Source organism: Cavia porcellus, unplaced genomic scaffold (assembly GCF_034190915.1).
Source record: "Cavia porcellus strain 051 isolate PalLab524CR breed Dunkin Hartley unplaced genomic scaffold, mCavPor4.1 scaffold_14, whole genome shotgun sequence".
Lineage (NCBI taxonomy): Eukaryota > Metazoa > Chordata > Mammalia > Rodentia > Caviidae > Cavia > Cavia porcellus.
Window position 1 is genome coordinate 1,048,458 of NW_026947497.1, and position 14,047 is coordinate 1,062,504.

General features: G+C 47.0%; 1 long non-coding RNA gene across 1 annotated transcript in view; it reads left to right on the top strand.

Moving 5' to 3' along the window:
* The window catches only part of LOC134478641 (uncharacterized), a 54,067-nt gene extending 42,157 nt beyond the window's left edge, over positions 1-11,910 (top strand). The window contains exon 4 of the long non-coding RNA XR_010051377.1: positions 11,613-11,910. This is a non-coding gene — a long non-coding RNA (uncharacterized LOC134478641). The remainder of the gene's footprint in view (positions 1-11,612) is intronic.
* The last annotated feature ends 2,137 nt before the right edge of the window (positions 11,911-14,047 follow it).

Here is a 14,047-nt window from a genome sequence, read left to right on the forward strand (position 1 = left end):
CTCTGCATAGTAGAGAGTAGAAAAGGAGGGAATTTGTCAGGGAGAAAAGGTTTCTCTGCACAGGTTAGGGCATTAGCGGGCACCTGCAGATGGACAGGAGGGAGAGCTCTTACAGAGGGCAGGGAGGAGAGGGCTCTCCACACAGGAAGGAATCAGAGGGCGACGTTTACAGAAGGGAGGATAAGGGATCTACAGGGCAGAGAGGAGCAAGGCTCTGTATACAGCAGTGGGGAAAAGAGGCTCTGTACAAAGCAGTAAGAAACAGGGCTCTGAATAAGGCAGACCCTACCTTTGTAGACTCCTCTGTACACTTATGGGAGGAAGAGGGCGCTGTGCAACTCTTGAAGAAAAGGGCACTTGTTTTAGTTTGCATCTTGAAGTCCCCATACAGTCTCATGTAGTCATGGGAGTGGGTTTCTGGGTTTGTGAGTGATTCATTATGTGGCACAGAGGAAGAGGGCTCTGCATACTAGAAAAAGGAAGAGGGTATGCCAGCTGCAGAGAGGAAGAGACCTCTGCACAGGCCGGGGAGGCTGTGGGCTCTGCATGGGGCAGGGAGTTGGACAGTTCTCCACAAAAAGAGGTGGAGAAGTCTCTACAGGGCATGGAGAAAGATGGCTCTGGACAGCCCAGGGAGCGAGGTCTGTGCACAGGGAAGTGAATACCGGGCTTCTGAATACAGTACAAAGGAAGAAGACCGTGTACAGAGGAGAGGAAATGTGGGCTGTGCACACGGCAGTGAGGGCGAGTCCTCCACCCACGCAGGGAGGAAGAGAGCCCTCCTCACAGCAAGAATGCAGAGAGCTATGTGGATAGCTGGGGCAAGAGAACTTTGCACATTTCGAAGAGGATGCTCTGCAGGGAGGAGGTAAGGAGGAAGAGGGTTCTGTAGACAGCAAGCAGTCAGGGGGTGTACAGATGGCAGGGGAGAGGAGACATCTGCACAACAGAGGAAGGAATAGGGCTCTGCAAGTTTCAAGAAGGGAAAGGGGTGCGCATATGGCAGGAGGGAGAGGGCTCTGTTCACCTGTGAGTAATGGATGTACACATTCAGGAAAGGAGAGCACTGTGCCAGGAGGGAGAGCCTGCACACAGGGCGGGACTATGACTGGCAAAATTCACATTTAATATGATGATGTCATTATTATTGCTGCGCCAAAATCTCATGATGCTGCCAATCACCTGTTTCCTCTGTACAACTTTATAATTGTTTTCTGTTTCAAAGATTTTGATGCCTGGACAAGATCATAAAATTAAACCTACCACACCCATTACAGTGCTGGTGGCACTAATCCTCCTAGGTGTTCATCAACTGTAGTTTGGAGACCAGAGTAAAACTAAGAGCTGAGAAGACACCAAATATGTCATATGTGACATTCAGGGTCAACAAGGATTCAGGATAAGTGGGGGCCTTTTCTACAAGACCCTACAATTCTAGTGAGTCGCACAACCTCTTGCTCAAGGAGATTGTTAGACCCCATATGACAGCAATCAATCACTACACATTATTCTTAAAAAGACGGTCAAAAAAAATAAAAAAACCCTCCTCAGCTTCTACAAGAAGCCACCTGATCTAGCAAGACTGTGACCTGCTGTGGATGCTGACACTGACAGAGGAGCTAAGAGGCCCTACAAAATCATGGAGAGCCTTGAGTATTTGGTAGAAGGTTTAGGCTTGTGCTGGTCTCACATGAACTTGATTTTACACAGCCAGCAAAAAATATATACATACCAATACAGGTCTCACTTTAACTTGGTCCTGAACACCCAGCAAAAAATAAATAAATAACCAAAGATCTAAGGGGCTATAATTATTGCCTCCTCCTGCTGATAGTTTACAGCCACACCTGCAGACAGGTCTAAGAGCCACCTGGTTACTCCTGTGCCTTCCGTTCTAGAACTTACACTTGGGTCTTTATATGGGCCCACAACACTCCCAGGTTCCAGGACAAGACAGGAAGAGTTTTACATGAAAATCCTGGCCTAGCTCCAGCAAGTCCTGTCAGCCTTGAGACAAATCACAGATTCAGTACAACTGGGGAACCTTCCTTTTACCCTGGAACTTTAGTATTAATTAAGGCCTTAAACAGTCAGGAAGAAAAGGATCTGCACAGGAAAGGGAACAGGAAAACAGCAGAACCTGCAGTGTCAGGACAAAGTAAGTTCTTCACATACCAGGGAGAGAGAGGGCTCTCTATGCACCAGGGAAATGGAGAGATCTACACAGGGCAGCGGGTAAGAGGGCTCTGTAGACAACATGGAGGAAGAAGGCTCTGTGAACAGCCGGGAGGAGGAGGCTCTGCACAATGCAGGGGAGGTGTAATGGGTACACATCATCTCACTTTGAGAAGTTAAAATCTTAACTAAGTGACTCAGCAGGGGGCCAGGGTCCTCACTTTGTAAATATCCTAAGCCTGTGCAAGACAAGGGCACAGAGAGGGTGTGGGTGGGCAGCCTGTTTACAGTATAAGGGAAGAAAAGAGGCTTGCTCCCTCCTTTTTGCTCTTGCTATTTTTGTTGCCCCTTAGCAGGCCATCTGGCCTTGGAATGAGCTGATTGCGCATTGCAACCTCCACAAACTATGAGCCAAACCTTTCCTTCCTTAATTTTGGATGTCAGGTATTTTGTCTCAGCAATGAGAAAAGCAACCAACACAGGGGGTTTTCTGCAAATGAATGATACACTCCATGCTTTTCATGCTATGTAGTTCCAGAGCTTTTTCATTACCCCGAAAGAAGACCCAGCAATCATGAAGCAGTCATTGTCCATTTTTGTCTTACCTTGCCCCAATTTGCTTCTGCCCCTATCCATTTGCCTGTTCTCAACACCTTACTAAAACAGAGCCGTACAATAAGGGGATGTGTTGTGACTGGCCTCTTCTACAATAGCATCTTTGGGGTGCATCTATGTAGCAACGGGTGTTGGTCCTGCATTCCTCTGGTGGCTAACGCATGTCCCATTGTGTGAATAGCTGCATATTCCACAGTATAGACAGCTGCGTGTGTTCATATGTCCATAAGCTGTTGAGTGCATGAGTTCTGTATGCTCTTAAGGGTCATATCTGTATTCTGCTGACTGCCGTTTGTAGCGTAGCTGTCCCCATCACAAAGATGAGGTGCTGAGGCCAGAGCCATGAGCATCTCAGGCTTCCTGTGTCTGGCAACCCTGCTGTGCCAGTGCCGAGGTCCTGCCGCAAACACTGGGAATCAGTCTACACTTTGCCTGGACCTGCCCTGCTTCTGATGCAAAGGGCAACCAGGACCCCTCTTTTCCTGCACTGCTATCCTTGACCATTCCCAGTCATGCTGTGTTCTGATAGCTGTATTATATCACATCCCCCACAGGATTGGGGCAGAGCTGGATGGACATCCCTGTTTGTCAGATGACCACATGGAGGCCCAGGAATGTGGACATGTTTGCTCTGTTGGGAGTTGGGTAGAAAGTCACATGGCCACTTCCTTGACCTCCTAGGAACCCCTCCTCTTTTCTCTTCATCCTACATCCGTGGCATAGGGAGACCTCTGCACCTAGGCCAAAGGTCACCCCTTCAAATACCTTTTTTGGGCAGCACAATTGCTGGGCACAGCAGTACCTCACACCTTGGACATGGTGATCAAATGCTTTGGACTCTCCATCAACCAGCTGGTCGAAATGGCACACTGGTCCTACCATGCTGCACTCCTCAGAGATGAGCCCTGGCCCACCAGCTCCTTCCTCAGGGTTCTTCTGGCCCTACCCCTCCAGCCCACCTGAATCTCAGCATGGACCCTCAGTCCTCTTCCTGTTCTCGTGCCTCTTCTCTCCCAGCTCAGGAGTTCCAAGGATACTGTTGGGCAGTTGTGGAGTCAGGGGTGGAGGGTGATATGTGGCCTTGAGGAACCCAAGAGCAGGAGGTCGTGTCAGGAGAGATGGCCTCCCTTACCATCCCTGTCTTCCTGCTGGCGTGTCACTCTAATTGTTCTTTCTCTCTGTACAACATCAGTCAGGATGAGAAGAACCAGATGATGACCACCAATGTATGGCTATAGATGGTGAAGGCCGTCCTGAAGGAGGGGACAGGAACCCACTGACTGCAGCCCCTCTAGCAATGTCCCCTAACCAAAAGCCAAACAGAAGCCAGATGCAGAATTCACAGTTCACACACAGTGGCCGCTTAAGGCTTCCAGAGCCATCTGGAAGCAGACAGCTCCCAAGGGCTGTGCTCCTGTGTAGCCAAGCTGTAAGGCCACTACCTGACAGTGCACTGAGGTTACCTACAAGAGCCAATGGACCCCTTCCTGGAAGTGGGCATTTCACAACTCTCGCTATGTGAAGGTGGCTCATGTCACTGAAGCCCCATGAGAGGTCCATTCTGCCCACTTAGCAGCTGATGTGGGTGAAAGGGAGAATACAGCTGGCCATAAAAGTGGGTATCCAGGTGTGCCTGGGTCTAAGCTTCAGAGAACAGTGAGCGTTCCATGTCTGTGCTGCCTGACAAAGACCCTAAGCTCAGTGGTTTAAAGCAATGACCATCTTCTCATGTCTCAGGGTTCTGTGGCTTCTTGGCATGGTGATAACTATGGTCCTTGGCATCTGGCTGGAAAGTCTCTTCTGGAGAGTCTAAGATGGCTTTGCTCACATGTATGTCTTTGGCAGGAGCCTGTGGAAGGCTGTAGAAGGAGCTAGAAGGCAGGATCTGTCTGAGCTCTTCACCTGGTCAGGTACTGTCAGGGTCTTTGCCCAACAGGGGAGTTGAACTGTCATCTGATGGCTCAAAGGTACTAGATGGACAGTCCCTTTGGGGTGCTCATGTTGATCCCAGCATACACCCTGGCAGTGCAATAGTGAGACTCTCTCCACCATAGGAGGAAAATGACTACAAGCTGTGCTGGAACCTGCCAGATTCTAGCAACATCACCTCCTTGTGGGTGCCTCCTGAGATGACCTGGATCCCCAACATTGTCCTCTGGAACAGGCAGGAAGCAGCAGGAGTCTTGGGGGACCCCGGGGTGCCCTGGGTGGGGTAAGGGGGACCCCTGTGTCCTCCTCACCTCCTTAGCTTGTTCCTTTATCTCTTCCACTCCTATACAGCAGCACTTAAGGAACACCTACTGTGTATCAGCACCTGATGCTGAGCTAGTGAGACAGACTTGCCAACTGGAGTATACAGTGCAGGCTCAAGGGCTGGCGTAGTGAAGGATGGCACTGTCGTTAGAACCAGCCAATGGCCTCTCAGGGTGGCAGCTATGCAGGGGACAAACTAACTTGATGTGTTTTGTCGTCACTCATAGTTGCCTCATATGCGTGACTGAAGTGGAGCCATCTGACCATAGCAACTAGAAGCTCACCAAAGGCAGGGGGCGTCTAAAGAGAATCCCAGGGAGAGAACATACACACCGACAATGCCAGCAGTGGACTCACAAAAAAAAAAAAGACTCACTCCTGCTTCCTCATAAGATAATAAAATCTGCACACTCACATTTTAAATGAAGGCAATATCTGAAATGTCCCATTTGGAGTTGCAATAGTAAAGTAAGAGGAAATCATAAAACATTCCCAAAATGGTATCCCTAGGTGGATAGTTTGATTTTTTAAATCCTATCATTCTTGACCATTGTATGTTTTGTGGCTCTGTGTGTGTGCTGGCATTGGCAGAGCAGAAGTAGAGACACAGGGTGAGGTTGGAACTCTTGTGGCCCTGACTGGCGTAACATTGAGGTAAATGGATTTTTTGTTAAGACTGAATAATCTCAGAACTTCAAACCTTCAACAGTAGTGGCCACTGTCACCTAGCTTACATTCTCAGTGATGAAGGATGCATCTCCTTGTCTAATTCTCCCATTTAGCTGATAGCACACACTTTCCTTCTGATAAGTGACCCAGTGTTCATCCGACTTAATAAGTATATTAGAACTTTGATACTGAGGAGTGTCCCTCTGGTTCCAGCATATGGCTTGGAGTAATAATCTGTGCCCTGATAGGTGCAGCATATCATGACTGGCTGGCCCACTGTTGCATTCGCTTGGCGAGAAACCACAGCAGAGCCAAGGGGCCTGTTTCTGAAGCAGGAGGAGGCTTAGTGCCTACCTGAGGGTGAATGATCTTGCTGACCCAATGATATCTGCGCTGCTCTCACTTCTCAGATTGCAACTGCTCCTCTCACCGTCTAGCATGGGTGCCTGCTCAGTTAGGAGATGGTGTTTCAGGTTCTTCCTGGCAGCCTTTGTTTCCCTGGTCTGCTTGTTGGTTGGGAAAATGTTTGGAATCAGGACATAGAAGCAGTCACAACAGCACCACTAACGACAATGGAATAAGTGTGTTCAAAGTGAGGGGGAGGATTTTGAGGGAGATTAATGACAATGTGTCTTTTTCTATGTATTTTTATATTTAAAAGCCGCATTTTTCAATCACACTTCATATATAATGAATACAACATTTAGATGTTATTAGTGACTGTTTTTTAAGTTCTACATACTGCTCACTATTCTTTAAAATTCCTACTTGTGCAATGGAAGTAATGATATTTGAATAGACATTCAGGTGCATGCTGTGTGCTGGGAAAGCTTCACACCCATGCATAAATACACCCTGGCCAGTGTATCTGGGCTGTCTCTGGGCTGCTGGGCTTACAGCACCCCCAGCCTGACTCCTCTCCCCTGTGTAGATGGGGAGTGGAGGGTGACCAACACAACCAAGGCCGCCTCTTCTCCAGAGGCCCCATGTGCTGGGTGCCTCCATCCGTCTCAAGCTGTCACCTTCTTTCCTTCAGCCAAAAGAGCTGCAGATGAAGTTGTGCTCCTGGACCTACTATAAGGCCCAAATGGGCCCAGTGGACCTGAAGGACTGCTGGGAGGGGGCCCAGTGGCCACCATCAGCACTACCCACTGGAAAGCAGCAAGAGGTTCCCCTGATGTGTGAGACCTACCCCCACCTCACCTCTGCTTCATCACCAGTGTCATCGACCTCAGCACCCAGTGCCTGCTCAGCTCCCTCCTCACCAAGCGCATCTTCTGCCTGCTGTCCGGCTGCAGCAGGGTCACACTGGACACCTCAGTGCTGCTGTCCCTCGCTGTCTTTCTGCTGCTCCTCAACAGAACAATCCTGGACACTCAATGGTCACACCACTCGTTCTTCACTATGTCTTCATCCCTCTCTCCACTGTCATCTCAGCCTCTCTGCTCCACATGTGCCACCGCTCACAGGTATTCACACCATGACCCGGTGAGTGTGGCTGGTCCTGCTGGGCTGTGTGCCCAGGTGGCTGCTCATGAATTGGCATGGCCACCACCCCAGAGCACCACAAACGCCCCAGCCTGAAGTTCAGCCCCTCTTACCACTGGCTGGAGACCAAAGTTGATAACCAGGACTGGGGTAAGAAAAAGAGGATTAGGAGGAGAAGGACAGATGGATGGATGTGGCCCCCCTAGCCTCTTCTGTGGGTGTCTTCTATGGCCATCGTGGCCTGCACCCAGGCCCTCGTGGGCCACAGCTGAGGCTGTTTCAGAGGAACAGGGGTCTTTCTGTCACTTGGCATGCAGAAGGCCCTGGAAGATCTGCACTGTAACGCTGAGCACTGTGGTCTGGACACCAGCTCTTCACTGTGTGGAGCTGGATGGGCCCCTTTCTAGGTGGCTTTGCCGGCTCAGCAGGGAGTCATCTGTTCTTGGGATGTTAGCGAGGTCTATCCTACTCCCTAACTTAAAGTCTGGTTCTCTGGAGTCTGCAGTCAACTGTAAGAGAGAACATCTACCTGGCACCTCTTGGGACACTTTAGCAGGCAGCAGAGTGTGATGGGGTCAAGAATCCTGCCCCATCCCAAGCTCAAGTCTGTAATTCTAGCTCTCTCAGAGACTGAGGAGTAGGACTGCAAGTCCCATTTATACCTGGGGAGCTTCGAAAGACCCTGATCAAAGCAAAAACTTAAAAAAGGTGGGGAACTGCTCAAAGTGCATGTTCTGGGTTCAGTCCCCAGGACTGCACATGTGTGTATACACATACTCTCTCTGTCTGTCTGTGTCTGTCTGTCTGTCTGTCTGTCTCTCTCTCTCTCTCTCTCTCTCTCTGTCTCTCTCTCTCTCCCCATCTATCTCTGTCTCTCTCTGTCTCTGCTCTCTCTCTGTCTCTGTCTCTCTCTATTTCTGTTTCTCTGTTTCTCTCTCTCTCTGTCTGTCTCTCTCTTTCTCTCCCCATCTCTGTCTCTCTCTCTGTCTCTCTCTCTGTCTCTCTCTCTGTCTCTCTCTCTGTCTCTCTCTCTCTCTCTCTCTCTCTCTCTCTCTCTCTCTCTCTCTCTCTCTCTCTGCCTGTTTCCTCTTCCTCCTTCCCCCTGTGAGCAGGAACAGCTGTTTCTCATCTCTATCTGCAGGTGGGACACGACAGGGAGGTATCAAGTGTGTCAACCTGGGCATCCTCACCTTCCTTCTTTGTGCTGAAGAGTCAGCAGCTGTCCTTACTCAAAGACTCTGGGCATTTTGTGAATGTCACTTGTCTCCCTGCAAGCCCTAGGGATGCTTGGTTTTGTGAGAGTAGGGTCCCCTCCCTGGCCCCTGCCCTTGTACCAGTTGTCAGCACTGGAATTCGTGTTATCAGTGAAAGGAGGAAGGTCCAGAGATGATTGCTGTGTGAACCTGTTGCGTAGGTAAGAAAATCAGGCACTCACTTGGGAGCAGCTAGGATGGGCTGCAAGCCCAAACTCCACAAAGCCTGCTGCCCTTCCAGTTAGACTGGTGAAGACTTTGCTTCCCTTGTTGACTAGCTTGTCTCTAAGCCTGCTCTGCAGGGAAAGCTCAGGACCTGACTCAGACACTGTTTGTGCTGATGTCCAACTTCTCTTTCTCCTTTTATCCTTTTGCTGTAGCAGTGGATGAAGTTAAACACTCTCAGCGTTTCCTTTTGCCATGGCGACATGCAGATGTCTATTTCAGGTGCAGGGGCAGGGGCAGGGTGCCTCTGGGAAAGTTTCTGTTTACCTGATCTAAAGACACAGGAAGCAAGCAGCATTCTCTTTACCTTAAACCCTTGCATGGTGTCCAGAACTGTAGCCACCATCCATAGTTATGAAGAAAAGCACCAGAGAAGCAGTCTAACACTACTGAGCCCTGGATTAGCCAGTATTTCACTAGAGAAACAGATATAACAAGATGTGCAAATGTGTAAGAATTTATCAGGTTGGCTTTACAGTGGCCACCAGAGTCAGATGAGGAGTCATGCAGAGGACATGTGCACACTGAAGCCCGAAGGATTCAGTCCAAGGTCTGGAGCTCAGGGCGGTGTCCAACATGTGTCTGTATCAGGAGGGAAGAATCCATGCCAGAAGCTGAAGAATCAGTGCTGGAAGCCAGGAGCTGGTGCCCAAGGCAAAGACTGGAGCTCCTCCAGAGAAACAGAAGCTGATCCATTCTTCCCCATTTCCCCTTTACACCACCCCGGTGTGGAGCCACCCGAGGGCGGGTCTTCCACACCCTAGCATGGGGAATTGCTGAGATGATTTAATTAAGCTTCTCTTAACTAGGCTTCTCACATGCTCACCCTTCATAAGCCCCGTCAGTCAGGGAGCCACTGAGGGCAAAGGTGAGCACCTGTATCCTGACTTCCTTCACCTGTAGGAAGACAGCCTTGAATTTTCAATAATGCTTAATATTTTTCTATTAATTACTGTCAGATTGGAGTATTAACATCTATTTCTTATGATACTGCCATCCTTCTAGACTTATGGGTGAAAATCACTGAGAGCATTTTCATATCCTTTTAAGCTCTCACCTGCCACAAAGACTCAGAATCCGATCCTTTCTGTTATGCAGTGGTTCTGTCCTGTTTTGCTTTAATTTTCCTGCAAACCTATGTCAGCTATGTCATGATCTAGATAATAACAACACCATCCGAACTAAATTTCCTACCCTTCTTTTCATTGCCTGATTATAACTTGTCACTCGCCTGTGGTTATCATTCGAAAACACTAATGATGCTTTTATACTCAAACACATTAGCCAAGTCTTGCATTTTTAGTGCTATAAGAAAATACTAATACTGTGAATGATCCTCCATACTAGAAACAAGACAAAAGGATGGTAAATTTTTAGAAACATTTTAACACATATTGAGATGGAATGAAAACAAAGAATCTAAAACATCATACACAAAGTAGAGCAGAATGCAGCAGACCTCGGCTCATGAAAGCGGAACTCAGAGCAGACACACTGTTAAAGGTGAACTTCACTGAAATGCAGCAGCTGCTCAGGACAAGGAGTGCTGATGTGCACGTGGCATGGACACAAGCACAGAGTGCTCTGAGCAAACGCCACTGGTGCAGACTTAAGGAACAAGGAAGTCCAGTGACTGGAGAGGACATTTCATCTCTCATCTCAATGGCCATTGCCCAGTGGGCATCATCTCAGTAGACACTGGTACTGACAACAGACAACAGAGAGAAATGCCACCGTGCTGGAACAGGAAGCCTCCCTCTGCCCCTCCCTTGCAAACAGGATCACATGCTTAGTGGCTCAGCCACTAAGGAAATGTAAAATAAATCACAGTGAGATTCCACTTCATGCCTATGAAAGCAACATAATCAAAATAAATTAAGGTCACAAGTCTCAGTAAGAGCGGGGAGAAACCATAAGAGCTACACCCACTGGCAAAGTGGTAGGAAAGAGCCATCTGCTAGCACGACTTGCCATCAGTGCTCAGAAAGAAGACACAGGATTTCACATTGTCCTGGATGGGTTTCTGGCTTGCTTTGGTCCCACTGGTTTCTATCCCTCTGTTCCTCCTCTTTGGAAGAGGCAGGGTATCCATGAGAGAGGATGGATTGTCAGAAAAGATATTAATAGCTACTATACCATGTGCTGGATATTATGGTGTTTTGAAGCAGGATGTTAAGCAAGTTCAAAATGAGGGATGTTGAGATACATTACTTTATTGAATTTGTAAGCATGTGGATATTATAGTTTGAGGATGATATTTGCCTTATCATGATCCTATAGCTACAAGGAACCTGAACTAAATTCAATATATTTTAAAAGTCAAATGGAAACTTTCAGGGTTTCCCCCTTTTATCCTTGAAAGAATAATTACTCCAAGCTACACAATGTGCTTTAGAAAATTAGTACCCGGAATTTTCCTGGAGAATGGTAAGCTTTGGGCTGTACATATCCTGGGGACCACTAACTCACAATGGCTAATTTTGCATGCGGCCCTCAGAGATGATAAACTGGAGACTTGGGGTTATCAAAACCTCCTATTTGAGATTTCCCATTGACTCTTCAGAGTGTACAGTCACCTATGCCCTCCTGAGTCATCCAAGGATTATACTCCAAGACAAGATCCTTCTTAGCATATGACCATTTACACCCTCTTGAGTCTGCCAAATTGTAATCCTTTGGTAGCCCCACCTATCACCTATACACCTGATAAATAGTGCCTGCTTTGGGAGTGGAGAGGGCCGATCCAGAGACATTGACTTCCCAGCAATTGATGCAATACTATCCTTGTCTGTTATTCTTCTCAACACACTCTTAAGATAGACAATTGGGACTCTTGGCTGGGCTCCCCATACATACAATTTTTTTCTTAATCTGTATGTGCAGATTAATTCTTCATGTTTTGACTGGTCTTTTTCTCTTCCCCGGGAACTGAAGGAGCCCTATTGCTGCCAGCCGAGGCAGACAGAGACCACTGTAAGCCACGCCCTCAGCACAGATGCATCCAGTGACTCAGCCCTGCTACTGACAGCAACCACTGTGCCCTGTGCTTTCCCAGGCATCATCCTTGGGCAGCCACTGCCTCCTGTCTGCTCTCAAGCCTTGTCCTTGGCAGGACACCCCCTTTCCCTGAGCTCTCCTCCTCATGACCCCGGTTCAGACCTTGCAACGTGTGTGAGAGGAACCGTCTGGTCCAAGTGCACGACTAGCCCTCTCAGGGTTGTTTTGAAATAAACCTGACCTGTTGCGCTTGTGTCTTTGTCTCTTGTTCTCCTTTTTCCCTAACAGAGCAGTGCTACATTCCTAAGGTCAATTCCATCTTGTCAGTGTTCTGTGTCTTTCTTGCCTTCGTCATATTTTCATAGCTTTCCTTTTTCATTATACTGTGGGTGTTTCTTAATCTTGGTTTCCGAATGACACTTTATTTTTATTTTGTGGGGCATCTGTGTGTTCTTCAAGGTCTCCAATATGAATTTAATGCTGCCTTTGCTGCTTTAATGTCACTTATCCTCAAATACATTGGAAAATATTGTAGCCAATGGTCATAAAGAGATGTCCATTTTGGTTATGAGAATAACATTTCATGAGAACTTTCATTTAATGCTTATACTTTGACTAATGAGTCAGATCTTAAGATTTTTATTTGCTTATTGAGGAACCATTTAATTTGGATATAGGTCACTCTTTAGGTCTACGATATTGTGCATTTTGACAGATTTATGCAGCCCTTAAACATCATCACAACAAATACCTTAAATGTTTCAATTAGTTCTTATTTCATCCTGACCTTTTACCCTTAGCTGTAACAACATATCTGATTCGTCTTTATAATTTTACAGTTTTTTCTAACACAGTGATGCCTCAGTTCAAGAACTTAATTAATTCTTTCCGCAATTCTGGTCACAAACCAAATTGGTCAAAAACTGAAAGGTTAGGTTCAGTGTTGACTTTAAGGTGAAATTTGATTCTATTCTAACCCAATTTGTTGTGAGCAGAATCATGGAAACAGATTAAGTTAAGCTTGCAAGCTGAGCTACTGCTGTATGACGTAACTGGAATCACATAACTGTAGTTTTAAGTCTGATTTTTTTTTCCTTAACACAGTGCAACTGAGTCGTAATTTGTTGCACACATCAATAGTTTTTTTTCTTTTTATTATTCAGTAATATTCCTTTATATGAATGTATCTGAATTTGCTCACCTATTTGCCAGCTAGTGAGGGTTTCTTCTTGTTTTTATGTGTAATAAAACTGCTACAAACACTCATGTACCTGTCTGTATTTATTTCTCTTAGTTAAAAACTACCAGGAAGCATTTCTGTTCTATAACAAGTGCAAATTTAGTTTTATAAGAAACCACCTAACTGCTTTTAAAAGTGGCTGAATCATTTTGCATTCAAATCAGAAATATTCTAGCTGTCCTGCCTCTTTGGCAGTGGCTGGCATTTTCAGTTTATTTTTAATCCATAGCCATTCCTCCCTTCTTTCAGCCCCACCATGTGGAGGCCCTATTTCCCCACAGAAGATGCAGACTTTAGAAGGAACCCAGGAAGGAAGGGCAGTGGTTATGGGTGAGTCTGGATAACTCTTATCCTACATGCAGTAAGGGGCTCCCTTGATTGCTAACTGATTGCTCCAATGTCTTAAATACTGCTGTGGAGCAGACTTGTTCCACAGACTGTTCTAATTCAATTTGGACTCCTTTGAATGACAGAGTTGAGGTCAGGGCTTACAATTTGTTCTGACCCCAAGAAATCTCCTGTGTCCTAGTCTCTCTGTAAACCCGCCCAGTTGTGGCAGGGAAAGGAGGAGCTGCTCCATTCCTGTCAAGTTGGCCGACTTTCAGGTTCCCAACTTTGCCTGCTTGTCACAGGGACTCTGCTGACATGAGGATGGGACTCAGGTTTTGAGTTGGAGTGGTGCCACCATTGCTAGGTTTCAGTCAAAGTCCTGACGGTCCTGCAAGTCTGCTCTGAGGTCATCTAGCGCTGTGGGGGAGGTGGCATCTTGCTAATTCTGGGTCAGCATGGGATTTCAGAGTCTCCATTAGTGATATGGGGAAATACTCAGTATCACCTGGTGAGGATGAAATTCCAAGTTCACGGCTTGACCTATCCAGTAGCATTATGGAGGGGTGAGAGTGAATGCTTTTTTTATAACCTGATAATGCAGATGTTTAAATCCTCCACTCGAGTTCACTAACATGGGAACGAGTGGAATTACAGCTTTTTTTTCTGTTTCTTTTGATGAGAAGAGAACAGGTACCACCTAAGAGATTTCTGTCTTGTAAGCTTCTTTCCTTCTAGTTCTTTGACTAGAAAGCAGACATTTATAGGAGCACAAAAATGCATTTAAGAGAACTTTTGGTGTATA